Below are 20,599 nucleotides of genomic sequence, written 5' to 3'. Positions count from 1 at the left end.
GCTTTAATTCCTGAAGTACTATAATCAAATATATCATGCTGACCATCAACTGTCAGGAACATTGAGTCCCAACTTGGCTTGGTGATGACTCACTCTGTAATCCCAGGTGAGTCCCTTAAACCCTCTGCTCCTCAGTTTCCCTACTTGTTTTCTCTCCCTTTAACACGTATGTGAAGATCTTGCCAAAGAAGACTTTTTAAAATGATCCATTTTCAAGCGTCTGAGTGGGAAATCATTTCATAGGCTCAAAAAAATAAACTTTTTAGGAAAGCAAACTTCAAGTCTGGGTTGACTGCACAGCAGTACCAAATTACAGTCTGTTGCCATACAGGGTTAGGAATCAGCAGTTAAACAGAAGTTAAGTTCCAAGAATCTGCATTGTTAAAGTGCCAGCAAGCAAAAGGTAGTTTGTCATGTTTCTAAACCCCTGGTAAGATGGGAGCAGGCTGAAGCAGGCAACTAGGAAAACTGTAGGCAAGATGTAACAGAGCCCGGAGGTTAAAAAGAGGAGGTAAGGGTGAAGTGGGATCTCTGGCTCAACAAAGTGGTTAATTGTCATCACATGATTCACCTATGTTTATTTCTTAAATCTTCACCCCATATTGAGGTGGATAAGGGGCCTCTTTTTTAGCTACAGAGGACTATTAACAGCAAGTAAGGGGAAAGAAAGAAAAAGAAAAAAATGAATGAAAGAGAAGGATTGTGAGTATTTGCATTATCAAAAGTGATCAACAATCGATTCTTTCAAGGCTGCCAGAACCACATTTCACCATTATTTTCCAGCTCCAGCTACAAGCACAAACTCCCTATCCAAGGAGGCTCAGAGCAGCTATCCAGACAACAGAGAAGGAAGCTGCTGCCTACAGCCGGCACACGTTCCGGACGCAGACAGCCAACAGGGCGTCTCACCCTGAAGGTGTCTGTGTGATTACACAAAACCTTCACTTGGTCATTTTTTAGGTGTTTTAATAATGCTGATGCAAAATAAGAGTAAAATTACAGGTGCCAGTTCCCAGCGTAGAATGCTGATAAACAACTTACCATTTTGCAGTGGCTGGTCACATCTGGAGCCTTTTGGGATGCAAAAGTACTGGAAGGATTATTGCAAAACTTAAAGACACTTTTGCTGCCATTACTTTGTTTTTAACCTAAATTAGTGAGGGGTTTGGGGGTGGGGGTTGGAGGGGGAGTGCTCTTTTAGAGAGTCATGATGCTCTTATATCATAAACTTATTTAGACACTAATCAGATAGCAAATGGAAAAGGGAGTTAGGTTTAGAGTAGTTGCTTGAAAACTTTTCTAAATTGACTTTAAATAGTCAGAGACTGGTAAAAAAAACTATGGACTAGTGGATTATGATTTATTAATTTTGGTATGCTATCAAATTTTCCAATTTAAATAACCTGTTTAAACTTGATTTGTCATTGTTGATACCTCTCCTTTGGATGTTGAATTAGCATATAATGAACACAGCGTAAGAATAATAATATAAATAGAAGTGCTTTGTTCACATTCTTTATGAAAGTATGGTTTTCCACAACGAAGAAAGAATATTAGCATAAGAACATAATTAGAATATTAGGATATAGCTGATATTGTAACTCACATTTAATAAAGCTTTTCTTTTATAATATAAATATTTTTCTATATTTTCTATCCACTTTCAGGTTATTTGGGCCTGGCACCAGGGCTAGACATAGATGGATGGAGAGAGGCTAGAGACAGTACCTTTAGAAAAGTATGTGTGATTCTTGAATGTTTTCTTGTCAGGTTACTTAAGGAATAATTATTCACATATGAAACTATAGCGCATGGTCCTTTTGCTCTCTTTTTGTGCCCCTTCTTTGAAAACATGCCATTTAAACCTTGGACTGTCAACTGAACATAGTCACTGAAGTCTGGTTTCTAGGATATTATTTGCTGTATCTATACATGCAGAATCGGACACGTTTATGAATGCATATGGTTTTCTACTATGTTACATGGACTGACAGGGCTGGAGTAATCTGAAATGATTTGGTTAGACTCATCACCATCCCCTAGAAATTATTTCCTGTGATATCATGTACTACATTTCTCACAGGGCTTCCTTGTCAAGAATATTCCTCTCCTAAGCTAAATAATGACTTATGGGCTTAATAGATTTTATTACTGAATATTGAAGCTGTGTGCCCAGTGGGTGAAGCTATCTAGCTTTCTTCATGCAAATGAGCGGATATGCTTACCAAGTCAATCTTGGGTTTATGCGATGAACTAAACCACTCTGTTGGCTGGGTCCTGCTAGTACATGTAGACACATGCACACACTGTCTTGGACATATATTAGCATCACATGTTACTACACAGAAAAGCTAATTTGTTGACCAAAATATGCATATCTGAATTAAAATCCCATCTGCTTGAAGTCTGATTTTAAGCCCTACATGTTTTTTCTTTTTAAAAATAATGTAAGAAACTTTCTAGCTGACTGGACCAAGAAATCAAAAACAGCTTATTTTCCTTCTAGTTTCCACACTCTGATTATTAATCTGGAGTTATATTATGTGGTTTGTTATTAAAAAAAAATAGGAGTTACATGGTGAGTGAGGGGAAGGAGGAGATGAACATTTGTGGAGTAACTGATACTTACTCTTCCCATAAATTACCTCATTTATTCCTTACAACAGACTGAAAGGGAAATATTGTTATTCTTAATGTATAGATGAGGAAACTGAGGCTAAGAGAAGTTAAATAACTTAACCAAATTTATAGATCTCAGATTTAGAGGAGCCAGAACTTCCATCTGAGACTACCTTTAAAATTTATGCTATTTTTATTATCCTGTGGTACTGTCTGTGAATTCTGAAGTTTCATTTAGGGAAGACTAAAAGGGAGAGAATTCATTTGGAGGATTACACCTCATATTGTTGAATTACATTTTCAAATCTAGTTAGTAAATTTATGTGCTGCAAATTGAACCTGTTCTTGAATCTTCCATGTTGCAGTCTGCATTTTATAGCTGGAAAAACATATCTGGAAAGAGTTTCATCTTGGTAGCTACAAAGGACAGTTGGAAACTTTTGCTTTTGGTACAATAAAATCTTCAAATTTTTGGTGTTCTTGGTAATGACCTTTCAATTGCAGTATTAATGTCTTAGCTCAAGTTCTACTCGATGCCAGGAAGAGAAAGCCACTCAAGGGGAATCTTTTGTGACGTTAAAATGGGCCATCTTCTGGTCATCCTAGGGGGGAAAAATCCATGTTCAGCCCATATGCTGGATTAAGAATGAGATCAGGTACTTCCTTTGTCACCCCTGTGAGCATGCAATTTACTGTTTTTGCTTCTTTCTGTGTATCTGCTTCATTCTCCAGCATTCTCTGCCTATGCATCGGCATGCTCATGGCTGAAAATGGTCACCATAGATCCCAGTTTCTAATGATCCCAGATTGCCATCTAAGGACACTCTTGAGTCTCTTTAATTTTGAGAGGTCTGATTCCTCACCACCATTTGTGTCCTTGATCAGGTGTCCGCCAGTGTCACCAGGAAGGGAGGCACAAATGTGATTGCTGTGTCTACCTCCTTAGGAAGCGTTAGCATATGGGCAGTTGGGCAGTTTCTAGAGAAAATGGCTCTGAGTGAAGCAAGTATTACTAACACATCTCCAATCATAAATGAAACGTATGTGAATATGACTTTATAGTTTGGGGAATGTTTTCATATAGTCTCCTTTGATCTGGAACTATCTATCTCCACCTTACACCTAAGGAATCTGTGGCCAACTGACTGAATGATTTGGTGACGGTCATCTGACAAAGAAAACGGAGGACCCAAGACTAGACACCAAAGCCCCTTGGCCTTTCTACCATATATAGGCTGTCTCCTTGTCCGTGGAAATGGACACAAGTTTTGGAAGAAGGTTGCTGTCGTGGTAATTTTACATCCACAGTTTAATTCACAATTAGCACTCATGGATGAATTTGCTAATTTGAAACCACAGCCGTTTTTAGCTTCCTCTCATAATACCACATTTTGATGTTGTACCTAACGGTCAGTACTGTACTCCCCTGGAAGCTTGTGAATACATTTTCTTATATTCATATGGTACAAACTTGTAGGAATTACGGATACCATGAAAAGAATAAGTTGAATAGGTTATTTTGGGTTATTCAATAACTGTAGTTCAATTTTATACAAGTAGTAGAATATGCCTTTGAAATGTCATGGGATGCTTTCGTGGAGTTGGAATTTTGGCTAAGGGTTTTGTGAAGCTGGAATTTTGGCTAAGGGAGGCACAGGTTCCCTAAAGGTGGGGATGTCCTTAAAATGCATGGAAAAAATGAGCCCTTAGCCAGATCTACACCAGGCACATTTGTGCCAGTTTTTTTCAATGACTCCTGAGCCTCAAACCAAAAATCAAGGGAAAAAATTGAAATAAAAATGCTTGGAGTTATCCTGTTTGCCCACAGATAATTTCCCTGTGCTAAATACAATTATTTTTTTCCAGAATCTAGAGGAGCGATAACATTTTCAAGATGAAAGGATTTCAAGATTCCTATCCTCAAAAAGAGACTTAATACTGTGGACAAAATGAAATGCATCAAAATATTAAATATTTCTTTATTTCATCCCTAATGAACATATCTTCTGGCAATGGCCACCATGGCAAGAAATGAATGGCAACTTTTCACGCAAGAGCATTACAAATAAATTCCTGTAGGGCTTTCAATATCTGGAAAAGTCTCTAGAAATGGACCTTAAATAGTTACCCAGTTCACGTTCAGATATCAAAGAATTCAGCAAAATAGAAACTGTTTAAATATTAAACATCAAATTTTCCTTCTTTCAAAGGACTAATAACTTAGCAATAAAAATTGTCTTTTGAATCTTGCCATCACAAGGTCTCAGTCAGGCAGTGGATTTTAAATAAAAATTTTCAAGCAGGTCCTATTTAAGCAAAATTCACAGCTGAGCAAAGAGAAACAAATTAGTCGCCTGCCCCAAACTCACCTTGAACAGACAATAGTCCACCTCCTTTGCAGTCCAAGCTCCTCCTCTGTGGAGCTGCCTGCAAAGCGAAAGCACCCAGGATCGATGCTGTCAGGGAAATGCATCTGCTCAGAGGCAAGGCACTAAACAAGTTCTCCTGCAGCTGCTGACCTATCCCGCAACACTGTAAGAAGAAAGATGCAGCCATGAAAGAGGAGCTGAAGGTGGAAAAGGAATCAGAGGGAAGGGAAACAATAAAGGAGGAATCCCTGAGCTTGAGAATAATGGGATACCCCAACGATAAAAACTCCTTTGTCCACAGCGATGAGGGAATATTTCGTTAAGATGTTCTCAAAGAGACTCACTCATGTAGAATGAGAAGCTGAGGGTAAAATGACTTGCTGGGGCTGTTTCTGGGGAGGACCTGGAGCCCGAGTGTCAATTCCCAGATGGCAGCCCTGTTACTGGACCAAAAAAGGAAGGTAGAGCCCAGTCAAAATTAACAGAAGGTGTCATAACCTGGGAGGGGGAGAACTTGGCAATGCAACGTATTTTTTCTGTAGTTGTGTTCCCTTGAAAAATATTGATTCTACTTTGTTCTCAAGAGAATACTCATAGAGAAGAAACCATGATGTCATAGAATCTTGAAGCTAAAAATAACCTAAGGCTTTCTAATCAAATCAGAGACAAGACATGGGAGATTCAGGAAGATCCGAGAGCTTCCCCAAGGTCACATACAAATTAGGGGCAGAAAGCTAGAAAGAACCAGTCAATTTCTCTTAGATCTCAGGATAGTGGTTTTGGAGTTCCAGTAAATTTTCCACACTTCTGAAGCCCTATTAGCAATAGGGACACTTCACTTCAATAAGTAGGCTAAAATGAAACACTATGGGGGCGGTGTGTGTGTGTGTTAGTCGCTCAGTTGTGTCTGACTCTTTGTGACCCCATGGACTGTAGCCTGCCAGGGTCCTCTGTCCATGGGATTCTCCAGGTGAGAATACTGGCTTGGGTTGCCATTCCCTCCTCCGGGGGGTCTTCCAGACCCAGGAATTGAACCCAGGTCTCCTGCATTGCAGGAAGATTCTTTATCTGAGCCACCAGAGAAACCCACCAAAACTGGTTTTTATAACTAATAACTTCCATGGGAAATATGACATCTATCAACCTATGAAATACATTGTGGTTCTGCAAATAATGAGGCAGATGTGTCCCAGTGGAAATCTGGGATAATTTTCCAGACATTGTCACCAACTGGGTTAGGTGTTATATAGCATGGATTGACATTTGAACTAGTAGATGTCTACAACAAAAACAAGGAATTTAGAGAATCTAAGTAGCATTGTAGACTGTGCCATTTCTTCCAAAGCACTCACTTTATTCCCCTTGATTAATGCATACAAAAATTATAGGCATTGTAAAGAATCAAGAAAGGAGTGATTTGTCTTGAGTAGTTTGCATTTTGAAAACCTCTCCTCTCAAAGGTTTTTAGGCAAGTGTCTCATGTTTTCATCTCCTAAAGAATGAGTGAATCACAGGAAAAGCAATCACCCCTTTTTTATTTTAACACAAGTCGAAGGTTTCATTTAATTTGTTACTTAAAAAAATAATCTTAGTAAAAGACTAAGATGTTACAGTGGATTCAAAGAAAATTCACAAAACCACACACACGTGTGTGTGTGTGTATGTGTATGCTCAGTCACTCAGTAGTGTCTGCCTCTGTGACCCCATGGTCTGTAGCCTGCCAGGCTCCTCTGTCCGTGGGATTTCCCAGGCAAGAACAATGGAGTGGGTTGCTGTTTCCTCCTCCAAGGAATCTTCCTGACCCAGGGATGGAACCCACGTCTCCTGCATTGGCAGGCCAATTTTTTACTACTGCACTAACGGAGAAACCCACCACACATAATGTGGTCAAATAATGTATGTTTAAATAAATTTTAAAACAAATGCAAAGACAGGAAAAGTGGGCTAATAGCCACAGGTAAATATTGTAACTGATCACACTGCCAGATACACTTTGGGCTTTTATCATCAAGAATTACATTTTTATTAATTTTCTACAAGTCATACTTTGAAAGTGAAAGTCGCTCTGTCATGTCTGACTGTCTGTGACCCCATGGACTATACAGTCCATGGAATTCTCCAGGCCAGAATACTGGAGTGGGTAGTTTTTCCCTTCTCCAGGGGATCTTGCCAACCCAGGGATCAAACCCAGTTCTCCTGCATAGCAGGCAGATTCTTTGCCAGCTGAGCCACAAGGGAAGCCCAAGAATACTGGGGTGGGTAGCCTAGCCCTTCTCCAGGGGATCTTCCCACCCCAGGAATAAAACCAGGGTCTCCTGCATTGCAGGAGGATTCTTTACCAACTGAGCTATGAGGGAAGCCCAAGTCATAGTTTACAGTAGCTCAAAGACAACAAAAAGTGAGAGATTCCAGAGAATCAGATAACTGAGAAGGATATGTCAGATGCATATGACTTGTTTTCAATTAAAGACACCCAGTAATTATTTGGTCCATTAAAATTATTTCATGATTTTATCTACAATTCACATTTTATAGATTAAGAAATTTAGAGTGGTAATAGCCTAACCTGGATCCCTCAGCAATAGAGCTTAAATGGCAATCAAGGTCTGCCTAGTTCCAGGGACACTTCTCTTAAACTAAAGGGCAGTAGCTCTCAACTAGAGGTGAGAGTATGTCTCAAGGAATATTTGGCAATGCCTGGAGACAATTTTGGTAGCTGTAATTTGGCGGTCCTGGCTTCCAGTGAGTAGAAGCTATGGATGTTACTAAATATCATGCAAGACATTGCATAGCCCTCTACAACAAAGAAACCATCTCTAGGAAAGGATCTACTATTAAAAGGTAATATTTCCTCTGGATATATGCAGGTTATAAGTGACTAAGCACCTACATGCCAAGGCCACTATTAAAAAGTAAAAAGCACTCTTTTCAGAGGATCATCTACTTAAGAATCCTCCACTAGTGTATAAATCATCAAAGAATTGAAAGGGCTAAGAGCAACAGGTAAAATTCAGTGAGAACTTGTAGTAACTGGCACAGAACAAACACTGACTAATGTTCCTACAGGCACTGCTCAGTATAGAGGGTCATACCAGAGAAAGTATTCAACTGGCAATCCTTATTATGAAACTTACTTGCGTTTGGAAAGAAAGGTAAATGACAAGTGTGTATTTCAGTATTAAATGCAGCATAAGTTAGATTCTATCATATACTTAAATGTTCTTTTAATATGTACTGTATGCGAGGTGCAATGCTAGGTGCAAGAGATACATGAAGATAGACGTTTATGAACTACTAGGGGAGATGAACATGCATAAAAAATTATAATGCAGCACGATCATTCCAGGTTCCTAAGAGAAAGCAAGCAAGATCACAGAGAAGTGAAGGAAGGCAACTCAGAGAATACAGGCTGATCCTAGGAGAACAGGAGTAGAGGAAGAGGGGATTCTGGGCAGATTGTTGTTGCTGTTTAGCTGCTAAGTCATAGCCAACTCTTTGCGACCCCATGGACTGCAGCACACCAGGCTTCCCTGTCCATTTTAGAGGCATGAACAGGGGAGGGAGTGTTGTGTTCTGAGAGCATAAGTGAAAGGGTGGGAGGGGCAAGATGACAATAGACAGGTAGATAGGGGTCTGACAAGGAAGAGCCTCCTGAGTTGTCTCCAGATTTTAGGCTATGATGAATAAAGCTGCTATGAATATGGCACAAGTCTTTTCTGAACACATTTAAAATTTTTTCTCTTGGATAAATGCTTATGAGTAGGACTGCTGGATCATAGAGTAAATATGCATTTAATTTTATAAGAAGCAATGCAAATTTTCAGAGAGATTGTCCCATTCCATATACTATAGAAAGTGAAGTCGCTTAGTCGTGTCCGACTCTTTGTGACCCCATGGACTGCAGCCCACCAGGCTCCTCCGTCCACGGGATTCTCCAGGCAAGAATACTGGAGCAGGTTGCCATTTCCTTCTCCAGGGGATCTTCCCGACCCAGGGATCAAACCCAGGTCTCCCACATTACAGGCAGACGCTTTAACCACTGAGCCACCAGGGAAGCTCTCCATATACTATACTATATTCACCAGCAATTATGAGAATTCTTGCTACTTCACACCCTTGCCAATATTGGATGTTATCAATCTTTTAGATTTTTAAGTCATTTTAGTGGATGCATGGTGGCATATCAGTGATTTAATTGGCATTTCCCTGATGATTAATGAATTAAACATATTTTAATGTACTTATTGGCTATTTATATGTCATTCTTCATGGCATTTCCAAGTCTTTTGCCCATTTTTAAAGTATGCTTGTCTTTTAATCATTAAGTTATAGACATACTTTATGTATTTTGGATGTAAGTGTTTTGCCTAATCTATGTGTTATGAATATTTTCTCCCACTCTGCAGACTACTTACTTATTTTCTTAACAGTGTCTTTTGATGAGCAGAGTGTTTTGACTTTGATAAAAGTCCAATTTATCAATATTCTCATTTATGATTAGGGCTTTGGTCAAAAAAACCATTGCCTACTCTTCATCATAAAAAATTTCTCCTAGTTCCTCTTAAATGCTTTATAGTTTTAGCTTTTGTATTTAAGTCTATGGATACATCTTAAGCTAATGTTTTGTGTTTACACTTTTTTTGCATAGACAGTTATCCAGTTCTCACAGAACCAATTACTGAATAAAACCATCCTTCCAACCCCGCTGAATTTCTCTGTCACCTTTGTTGAAAGTCTTTTTACCCTACAAATGAGAGTCTATTTCCAGACTTCTCTATTTTGTTTCATTGATTTATCTGCCTGTCCTTTTGTCAGTACTATTTCTTTTTCTTTTTTATTTTATTTTTTAACTTTACAATATTGTATTGGTTTTGCCATATATCAAAATGAATCCGCCACAGGTATACATGTGTTCCCCATCCTGAACCCTCCTCCCTCCTCCCTCCCCATTCCATCCCTCTGGGTCGTCCCAGTGCACCAGCCCCAAGCATCCAGTATCGTGCATCGAACCTGGACTGGCAACTCATTTCATATATGATATTATACATGTTTCAATGCCATTCTCCCAAATCTTCCCACCCTCTCCCTCTCCCACAGAGTCCAAAAGACTGTTCTATACATCAGTGTCTCTTTTGCTGTCTCGTATACAGGGTTATTGTTACCATCTTTCTAAATTCCACATATATGCGTTAGTATACTGTATTGGTGTTTTTCTTTCTGGCTTACTTCACTCTGTATAATAGGCTCCAGTTTCATCCACCTCATTAGAACTGATTCAAATGTATTCTTTTTAATGGCTGAGTAATACGCCATTGTGTATATGTACCACAGCTTTCTTATCCATTCATCTGCTGATGGACATCTAGGTTGCTTCCATGTCCTGGCTATTATAAACAGTGCTGCGATGAACATTGGGGTACACGTGTCTCTTTCAATTCTGGTTTCCTCAGTGTGTATGCCCAGCAGTGGGATTGCTGGATCATAAGGCAGTTCTATTTCCAGTTTTTTAAGGAATCTCCACACTGTTCTCCATAGAGGCTGTACTAGTTTACATTCCCACCAACAGTGTAAGAGGGTTCCGTTTTCTCCACACCCTCTCCAGCATTTATTGCTTGTAGACTTTTGGATCGCAGCCATTCTGACTGGCGTGAAATGGTACCTATCTCAATAGATGCAGAGAAAGCCTTTGACAAAATTCAACATCCTTTTATGATAAAAACTCTCCAGAAAGCAGGAATAGAAGGAACATACCTCAACATAATAAAAGCTATATATGACAAACCCACAGCAAACATTATCCTCAATGGTGAAAAATTGAAAGCATTTCCTCTAAAGTCAGGAACAAGACAAGGGTGCCCACTTTCACCATTACTATTCAACATAGTTCTGGAAGTTTTGGCCACAGCAATCAGAGAAGAAAAGAAATAAAAGGAATCCAAATTGGAAAAGAAGAAGTAAAACTCTCACTGTTTGCAGATGACATTATCCTCTACATAGAAAACCCTAAAGACTCCACCAGAAAATTACTAGAACTAATCAATGAATATAGTAAAGTTGCAGGATATAAAATCAACACACAGAAATCCCTTGCATTCCTATACACTAATAATGAGAAAATAGAAAGAGAAATTAAGGAAACAACTCCATTCACCATTGCAATGAAAAGAATAAAATACTTAGGAATATATCTACCTAAAGAAACTAAAGACCTATATATAGAATAGTATTTCATTTTGATTATTGCTTTATATTTTGAAATCAGGTAGATTAGGATTAAGTCTTCCAACTTTGCTCTTTGTTTCCCCCCCCCAAATTGCTTTTGCTATTCTAGTTGCTTTGTTTTTCCACATGTATTATTGGAATCAGTTTCTACCAAAACACCTCTCAAGATTTTGATTTAGCTAGCGATGACTTTATAGAACACTTTGGAGAGAATTGACTTTTTGACAATATTGAGTATATCAACCCATGGTCATGTTTATCTCTATTTAGGTGTTTTGTTTTTTTTCTTCAAACCTCTCAGCAATACTATATATTTTTTCAGCACAGAAATCTTGTAATTCTTTTATTATGAAAATTATACCTAAATATTTGCAAAGTTTTTGAATCTTATATTAAATTTCATTTTTCAATCCTATTTGCTCTATTAAAAAATGAAAAATCCTCATAGTTTTCTCATTTTGGAAAATATGTAGAGAAGAAAGTATCAATTATAATATTACCATCTATAGATAATTATTATTAGCATCTTGGTGAATATTCAATATCTTGTTTATATGCATACCTACATATACATATTTTTAAAATATAATTGGGGACTCTGTCATTTAAAAATTAACTAACACCAGTGTAACTCAAGAACCATTAAAAGGGAACCTTCCATTGAACTGTCTTTCTAAAATCCCTATGCATGTTCATTGTTTGGAAATCAGAACACATTTCCCCCATAGAGCTAATATCCAAACTACAGGTTATCAATTCAGGCCCAAAGAGAAAAACCCTACTTACGCATAATGGTTTTTAGCCCTCTGACCTGTACCTTTTTCTAAACCTATTTCTTTAAGGGAGCATGCTCCTAAGTCACTTCAGTTGTGTCTGACTCTGTGTGACCCCATAGACGGCAGCCCACCAGGCTCCCCCGTCCCTGGGATTCTCCAGGCAAGAACACTGGAGTGGGTTGCCATTTCCTTCTCCAGTGCATCAAAGTGAAAGTGAAGTCGCTCAGTCATGTCTGACTCTTAGCGACACCATGGACTGCAGCCTACTAGGCTCCTCCGCCCATGGGATTTTCCAGGCAAGAGTACTAGAGTGGGGTGCCATTGCCTTCTCCAGGTAAGGGAGCATAGTCTCCACATATTTATTCCCTACATAAGCTTTGGATCTCTTAAAACCTTAAAGGAGAGAGACGCAAGATGGAGCTGGTGCAATAGGATGGAGTAGCCTTATCATGAGGCTAGGGTCCTTCAGGGAGTCTATACCAATGTTGACTCTGAAGTTCTTTTCTGTGAACTTCAGAAGTCAGGTGGGCTCTACTGCTTCTGGCTTGGATAGAAACTAGTTTTAGTCTTCAGTTCTATTCACCCGTTTGAGAGCTGAGGCTGTCTGACTGTAGACTTTATAAAAGGTCATCCAGTGAAAGTGAGAAATAGATTTAAGGGACTAAATCTGATAGAGTGCCTAAAGAACTATGGATGGAGGTTCATGACATTGTACAGGAGACAGGGATCAAGACCATCAAGACCAACAACAGGTATCAAGATCAAGACCAAGAAGAAGAAATGCAAAAAAGCAAAATGGCTGTCTGAGGAGGCCTTACAAATAGTTGTGAAAAGAAGAGAAGCCAAAAGCAAAGGAGAAAAGGAAAGATAGACCCATTTGAAAGCAGAGTTCGAAAGAATAGCAAGGAGAGATAAGAAAGCCTTGCTCAGTGATCAGTGCAAAGAAATAGAGGAAAACAATAGAATGGGAAAGACTAAGGATCTCTTCAAGAAAATTAGAGATACCAAGGGAACATTTCACACAAAGATGGGCTCAATAAAGGACAGAAATGGTATGACCTAATAAAAGCAGAAGATATTAAGAAGAGGTGGCAAGAATACACAGAAGAACTGTACAAAAAAGATCTTCATAACTGAGATAATCATGATGGTGTGATCACTCACCTAGAGCCAGACATCCTGCAATGTGAAGTCAAGTGGGCCTTAGGAAGCATCAATACGGACAAAGCTAGTGGAGGTGATGGAATTCCAGTTGACCTATTTCATATCCTAAAAGATGATGCTGTGGAAGTGCTGCACTCAATATGTCAGCAAATTTGGAAAATTCAGCAGTGGCCACAGGACTGGAAGAGGTCAGTTTTCATTCCAATCCCAAAGAAAGGCAATGCCAAAGAATGCTCAAACTACCACACAATTGCACTCATCTCACACACTAGTAAAGTAATGTTCAACATTCTCCAAGCCAGGCTTCAACAACATGTCGACTGTGAACTTCTAGATGTTCAAGCTAGATTTAGAAAAGGCAGAGGAACCAGAGGTCAAAGTGCCAACATCCGCTGGATCATCAAAAAAAAGCAGGAAAGTTCCAGGAAAACATCTACTTCTGCTTTATTGACTATGCCAAAGCCTTTGACTGTGTGGATCACAACAAACTGTGGAAAATCCTGAAAGAGATGGGACTACCAGACCACCTGACCTGCCTCTTGAGAAACCTGTATGCAGGTCAGGAAGCAACAGTTAGAACTGGACACGGAACAACAGACTGATTCCAAATAGGAAAAGGAGTACGTCAAGGCTGTATATTGTCACCCTGTTTATTTAACTTATATGCAGAGTACATCATGAGAAATGCTTGGCTAGAAGAAGCACAAGCTGGAATCAAGATTGCTGGGAGAAATATCAGTAACCTCAGATATGCAGATGTTCAGTTCAGTTCAGTCGCTGTCATGTCCAACTCTTTGTGACCCCATGAACTGCAGCACGCCAGGCCTCCCTGTCCATCATCAGCTCCCGGAGTCCACCCAAACCCATGTCTATTGAGTTGCTGATGCCATCCAACCATCTCATCCTCTGTCATCCCCTTCTCCTCCTGTCCTCAATCTTTCCCAGCATCAGGGTCTTTTCAAATGAGGCAGCTCTTCGCATCAGGTGGCCAAAGTATTGGAGTTTCAGCTTCAATATCAGTCCTACCAATGAACACCCAGGACTGATTTCCTCTAGGATGGACTGGTTGGATCACCTTGCAGTCCAAGGGACTCTCAAGAGTCTTCTCCAACACCATAGTTCAAAAGCATCAATTCTTCTGCACTCAGCTTTCTTTATAGTCCAACTCTCACATCCATACATGACCACTGGAAAAACCATTGCCTTGACTAGACAGACCTTTGTTGATAAGGTAATGTCTCTGCTTTTTAATATTCTGTCAAGGTTGGTCATAACTTTCCTTCCAAGGAGTAAACATCTTTTAATTTCATGGCTGCAATCACTATCTGCAGTGATTTTGGAGCCCAGAAAAATAAAGTCAGCCACTGTTTCCACTGTTTCCCTGTCTATTTGCCATGAAGTGATGGGACCAGATGCCATGATCTTAGTTTACTGAATATTGAGCTTTAAGCCAACTTTTTCACTCTCCTCTTTCACTTTCATCAAGAGGCTCTTTAGTTCTTCTTCACTTTCTGCCATAGGGTGGTGTCATCTGCATATCTGAGGTTATTTATATTTCTCCTGGCAATCTTGATTCCAGCTTGTGTTTCTTCCAGTCCAGCGTTTCTCATGATGTACTCTGCATATAAGTTAATGACACCACCCTTATGGCAGAAAGTGAAGAACTAAAGATCCTCTTGATGAAAGTGAAAGAGGAGAGTGAAAAAGTTGGCTTAAAGCTCAACATTAAGAAAATTAAGATCATGGCATCCAGTCCCATCACTTCATGGCAAATAGATGGGGAAACAGTGGAAACAGTGGCAGCTTTATTTCAGGGGGCTCCAAAATCACTGCAAATGTTGACTGCAGCCTTGAAATTAAAAGACGCTTACTCCTTGGAAGGAAAGTTATGACCATTCTGGACAGCATATTAAAAAGCAGAAACATTACTTTGCCAAAAAAGGTCTGTCTAGTCAAGGCAATGGTTTTTCCAGTGGTCATGTATGGATGTGAGAGTTGGACTATAAAGAAAGCTGAGTGCAGAAGAATTGATGCTTTTGAACTATGGTGTTGGAGAAGACTCTTGAGAGTCCCTTGGACTGCAAGGTGATCCAACCAGTCCGTCCTAAAGGAGATCAGTCCAGAATATTCATTGGAAGGACTGATGTTGAAGCTGAAACTCCAATACTTTGGCCACCTGATGCGAAGAGCTGCCTCATTTGAAAAGACCCTGATGCTGGGAAAGATTGAAGGCTGGAGGAGAAGGGGATGACAGAGGATGAGATGATTGGATGGCATCACCGACTCAATGGATGTGAGTTTGAGTAAACTCCAGGAGTTGGTGATGGACAGGGAGGCCTGGCGTCCTGCAGTCCATGGGGTCACAGAGTTGGACACGACTGAGTGACTGAACTGAATTGAGTAGTAGCATGAGTTTACCTGTATTAACATTCATTAAAGCTGCATTACATCCTCAAAGAAATTCTACGAGGCTGAAATTCAGGAAATCCAATCAGGGTTACCCAAGAAACATGGCCCACCAACTAGAAGGTCATCTCAAAATAATTTAAATATTTGCCTGTCTCAAACACTGTGCTGTCAATACATAATCCACAAAGTATTTGTTTTAAATCTCCTTTTGTTTTCCTGTTGGCTTCATCCCCTGGAGGAGGGCATGGCAACTCAAACCAGTGTTCTTGCCTGGAGAATTCCCGGACAGAGGAGCCTGGCAGGCTATAGTCTATGGGGTAGAAGAGAGTCGCATAACAGCTGAGCAACTAACACAGTGGCTTCATCCTATAGTTTTGTGAGAATTTCCTTCTCTAAACCTCTAGATCATTTTTCCTAGCCATATCCCATGCACATTTTTTTTCTTCTCCTCCCATCCCCTTTCTCCTAATTCTGCATTCCCTAAGCTCAAAGAAGCACCCGCACAATGGCAGAACCCTTTCTGAGTAGATGGGGGTTTGAGGGGGTAGGAGGGGGTTAAGGGAAATGCTAGGAAGGCCTCCACATATCGACTTTGATCACATCCCCTTGAGCTAAGTTTTCTAAGTCAGGAAGAACCAGTGTGGCTGGAAGACACCTGTGAGTTCCTAGAGGCTAGGGAAAGATAAGATTGGATTTTCATTCTTACACTTAAAGATAGGAGATACATGAGAAGGTGCTCTAGAAGCAAGTCATTTTCAGGAACTTTTCTTCCTGTTTCCTTTGACCCACCCTTATTAAACTGTCAGACAAATTGGCTCAGTCCTGTGCTCAACGGGGACCCACATTTGGACATTCTGGGGAGCCGCAGGTCAGGAGGGAGCTGTTAGGTGATGCAAAACAGGGACGCTGGACCGGTGGCCATCCATGCTGTGTTGATCTTTTGGTCTGATACTTGTTTTTAGTTTCACTTTCTTTTAATTATAGTCTCTCCATATCTGACCTGAACAGCACCATTCTTCTGGTTTGTTAGTTCATTTTAATGATAGCAGCATATTATCATTAGAGTGCCTTCTCAGGTCACAGTGTATTACAGAGAGCAGATTGTTAATTAAATGGTAATGTTTTCTGAGTTTGGAAGTAATTCCTAAAGTTAATAGTTATTAGTTACCTTGAAATTGTACCAAAAAAAAAAAAAATCATCTGTATATAAAATGAGTGCATAATTAGCAAGCTGCCCTCCAGGAAGCAGATCACATGACTTTCTGTCCAAAAGGAGCAGCTCCGCTCATGAGGCACTGACATAGTTAAGAGAAACCATGAATCACAAGGGGCTGGGAAAATGGTGCTGCCCGGCTCACACTCAGAAGCAGCATAATTTATGAAGCACTGAGGACAGTGGGAGGTAGGCTGTCAGAAATGCTAAGTTCTCTGTGGAATTATTACATTCCCGTTGAAAGATTGGATGTCATTGAAACGAGGTAATCTGGAGAAGCTTGGAGGTTCTGTGCAACTGGGAAAAGCGCAAAGACACTTGGAAAGGAAGCCAAATTTCTTCAGCCTTTTTCCCACTGGAAATCACACCCAAGGTCTTACGAAAACAGACTTTCTTTTCAAGCATCAGGGGGAAATACTTGAAGAAGGACACCCATGGTACATGCAAACTTCTGGATCCACCAGTCCCAGAGTGGTCAGAGCTATGCAGAGATTGCATTGATTCTGCTTTTAAGATCTATGTTTTCTTTATTCCTCGGCACACTTTTCAATTATTTAAGATCAGGTACTGTCCATGGGTTCAAGGGAAAGGCAGAATGTAAAAACCAACAGTATGTGTCGATGACTTCAGAAAACTTATTATCAGTTTATTACTTTTATTATTCCTTATGACAAACAGTCATTTCTAACATTTATTACTGGCTGCTCACGAAAGTGCTGAAGACAGTGTTGAGTCCTTTGTGTGGATCATTTTAGTTAATTCTGCTATTAATAAAGCACACCTTCAATTTAGAGATGGAGAAGGCTTAGAGAGGCCAGCAACTTGCCCAAGATTACACAATTTATCACAATTTATTAGAGGTGGAGCCTTATATTCCAGTCATTTCCTTTAGCTATTATGAAGGTATCAAGTTTTAATCCAATAAAAAGATTAAAATGACTAAATCTACTTGACATTTTGGAAGGGAATATGATTCACCTTGAAGAAGAATGCTTTGAATTTTGGCATAGCAGACTGACTATTTCTTTTTGTCAAGTCATTTTTATACAATGCCTGTCTGGTCTATAATGACTCCATGGCATGTACTCCCTGAATATAGAAGAAATCAGTCTACTGTTAACCCCTCATTGGAATGTTTCCTCAACAAGTGAGAAATTTATTCAACTTTGGAAAGTGGTATCTGCAAACTATTCCAAACCCACCTCATACTACTTTAAGATCCTTTTTTCCCTACTTGTTCATACACTCAGCTTGTCCATTAGAACTTGGATCATAAAGAGAGTTCTTTTAATGGGCTGTATTATTTTCTGTCAAGCAGTCATTTATTTCCTTGCAGGTCCATTGCATTTACTATCCATTTCTATAAGGGTAGGTAGTCCTAGTTCTGAGGTATTTATAAGAAATTTTATAATGGTTTCTATGGCAACAGATGATTAGCTTATTGCTTCAAGCCATTTAAAATGTATCTGCCAAAACAAAGGTAAATAATTTTGTTTACTACCTGGTCATTGAAAGGTCTAGGGTAACTTGGTTGGCTGTTTGAAGTAACCTTTTACTCCTCACTTTTTGTATCAGGCAGCCACCTAGTCATAAAATTGATTTCCAGAAACAGGAATGGCCACAGAGCAATTTTAGCTGAATCTTTGGGGTAAACAGTGCCATTTCCTGAGTGCAAAGTGATTGGACTTCAAAATGAACCATCAAACCCACAGGCAAGCTTAGTACAGCAAGCAGGCCTGGTTTCCAGGCTAGGAGTTAAGCTTTTCTCCTCTGATTCAAATATCAGAAATAAGCCTTTCCCATTTATATGTGATACTAGAATAAATAGAGGTCCCTCACAAAGGAAGCCCTTTGATTCAGCACAGCTCGACAGATGGTGATGGGGACGTATTGTGGCATTCTGGAAAGAGAGCAGGCTTCAGGCCCACCAGAGCTGGATTCAAATCCTAGCCTTAGTTATACCGCCTGAGAGAATGGTTTATCTGCTTCAGGGCTCTTTCTTTGCCTGGAAACTAAAGATATTAATATCTCCATGGGCAGGGTCTTTTAAGGACTAGAAATAATACACATGTGATCTGAGCCCCCATGTTCCTATCTTGGAGAAGAAATAGCAGCTAGGAGCAGTTAGAAGCAAATGACATCCTTCACTTGAGTTTCTCAGAGCACAATGAAGGAGGTCCTATTTGTCATCTACAATGGCATTCCCTAAAACAAATTCCCCACTCCCCTCCCCAAAGTCTAGCCTTCATAGGGCTATCCTTTCTTTCTCTCCCTCTTCCTCCCACCTCATTAGTTCTGTTTCTCTGGCTCCCAGTCTGTTAATTCAGTATCACAAATGTCCTGGAATCAGGCAAAAGTCTTTGATTCCTCTCAGAGTGCAGAGACTAGAAGCTGTGGGCAAAAGCCAGCATTCTCTTTAGAGAGCAGCAGGGATGTAGCTAGGGTTGTGAACACACACTATGAAGAGGTTTGCTCTGTCTCACACGTGTAGCGCTCACTTCAGTGCCTTAAACCTAGTAGGTGCTCAATAAAAAGATTCTCCATTAAGGATTATCTACAATGTGCCAGATACTTATCTCATGAATATGAGGTTTAGAGTAAGACAAGATCCCTGCTTCAAGGAGTGCGGAGTATCGAAGTCATTATTGAACTTTGGTGACTGTTTCAGTGGCTACATCATCACTAAACCAATGAACATGCACTAGATTATTTCCATCAAGTATCCTAAGCTAGTAAAACATCTCCATGGTATAAATGACTAATTAATATATTGGTTGTATTCCAGAGAACTAATTTCAAAATGACCAGACAACACTTCTTTAAAAAACAAAACCAAACAATAAAATGGAACCCACCAAAAACAAGTTATTTAAAGTATACATTTACTAATTTTATCCTTAACAACAAATGCTGAATATCTGTGGGCTGTATGATAACTGGAGTACTATCAATGGACAAAAATTTTATCATGGCTTTTTATCAATTATGTCATCAATTCTTGGATTAGAATAATAAACACAGATTATTTTATTCATTCCTTGCTTAATTCTTTCATCTTCTATAACTGTCACCCTATTCTAGCCTTAAATTAGCTGTGTAGTCTAAAGTCAGCTACTTATTAACTGCATTTTACAGCATGTTACTTAACCTCTCAGTTTCACTTTTAACATCTGTTAAATGGGGCTAAATTTGAGGGTGTCTACCTCTTGAGATCTGTTGTAAGGATTCAATGAAATAATGTATTTTTAGTATCTAACACAGTCAGGCACATTGTGGCCAATACTTAACAAATAGTTGTTATTATTTTTGCTGCTATGGTCATGGTTGTTCATTATTATTGTCGTACCAGTGAATTATAGGATCTGGGCTATATGAGGTACAAACAGGAAATAGCTTTATTTTTAAATTTCATTGCCTTTAAACATGTTCTGTCTTATCTCCCTTTCCTGCCCCTGGGTGATACTTCGGACAGATTCTGTGTACTTTCCTGTTACTTTAGGATATTATACAACAGTCTCATTTTCAAAATGTAAAAAATCTAGTCCAATCTAAAGCAAAACTGCCATTTGCAGGGAAGAAGTTTAAAGCTTCTTCCCTCCTCCCAGCTCAGGCTTGCCAGGGGGCCCAGATCCGTGGAGGGGGCAGCACAGAGTCTGTTCCTTGGCTCTCTTTGCTTCTGTCACCCATTTATGGCTCCTTCATACTGGTGGGGGTGGAAGGGCTGGAGGCAACCAGAAGGGATGGTAGCTGCTCCTCCTTGTACTTCTTCCTTGATTCTCTCAGGACAGTTCTCTCAATGGCCTCAGTCACAGTAACTGTCCAAAGCT

The 20,599-nt window shown here is 39.7% G+C and overlaps 1 protein-coding gene across 1 annotated transcript in view; it reads left to right on the top strand.

Annotated features, from left to right (window-relative positions):
• SSBP2 (single stranded DNA binding protein 2) overlaps positions 1-20,599 on the top strand; it is a 400,682-nt gene that overhangs the window by 42,379 nt on the left and 337,704 nt on the right. The gene's annotated exons all lie outside the window — the stretch shown is intronic.

Source organism: Bubalus kerabau, chromosome 1, assembly GCF_029407905.1.
Source record: "Bubalus kerabau isolate K-KA32 ecotype Philippines breed swamp buffalo chromosome 1, PCC_UOA_SB_1v2, whole genome shotgun sequence".
NCBI lineage: Eukaryota > Metazoa > Chordata > Mammalia > Artiodactyla > Bovidae > Bubalus > Bubalus kerabau.
Note: the sequence above shows the minus strand (reverse complement) of the source record. Positions and strands in the feature narration are given on the sequence as shown.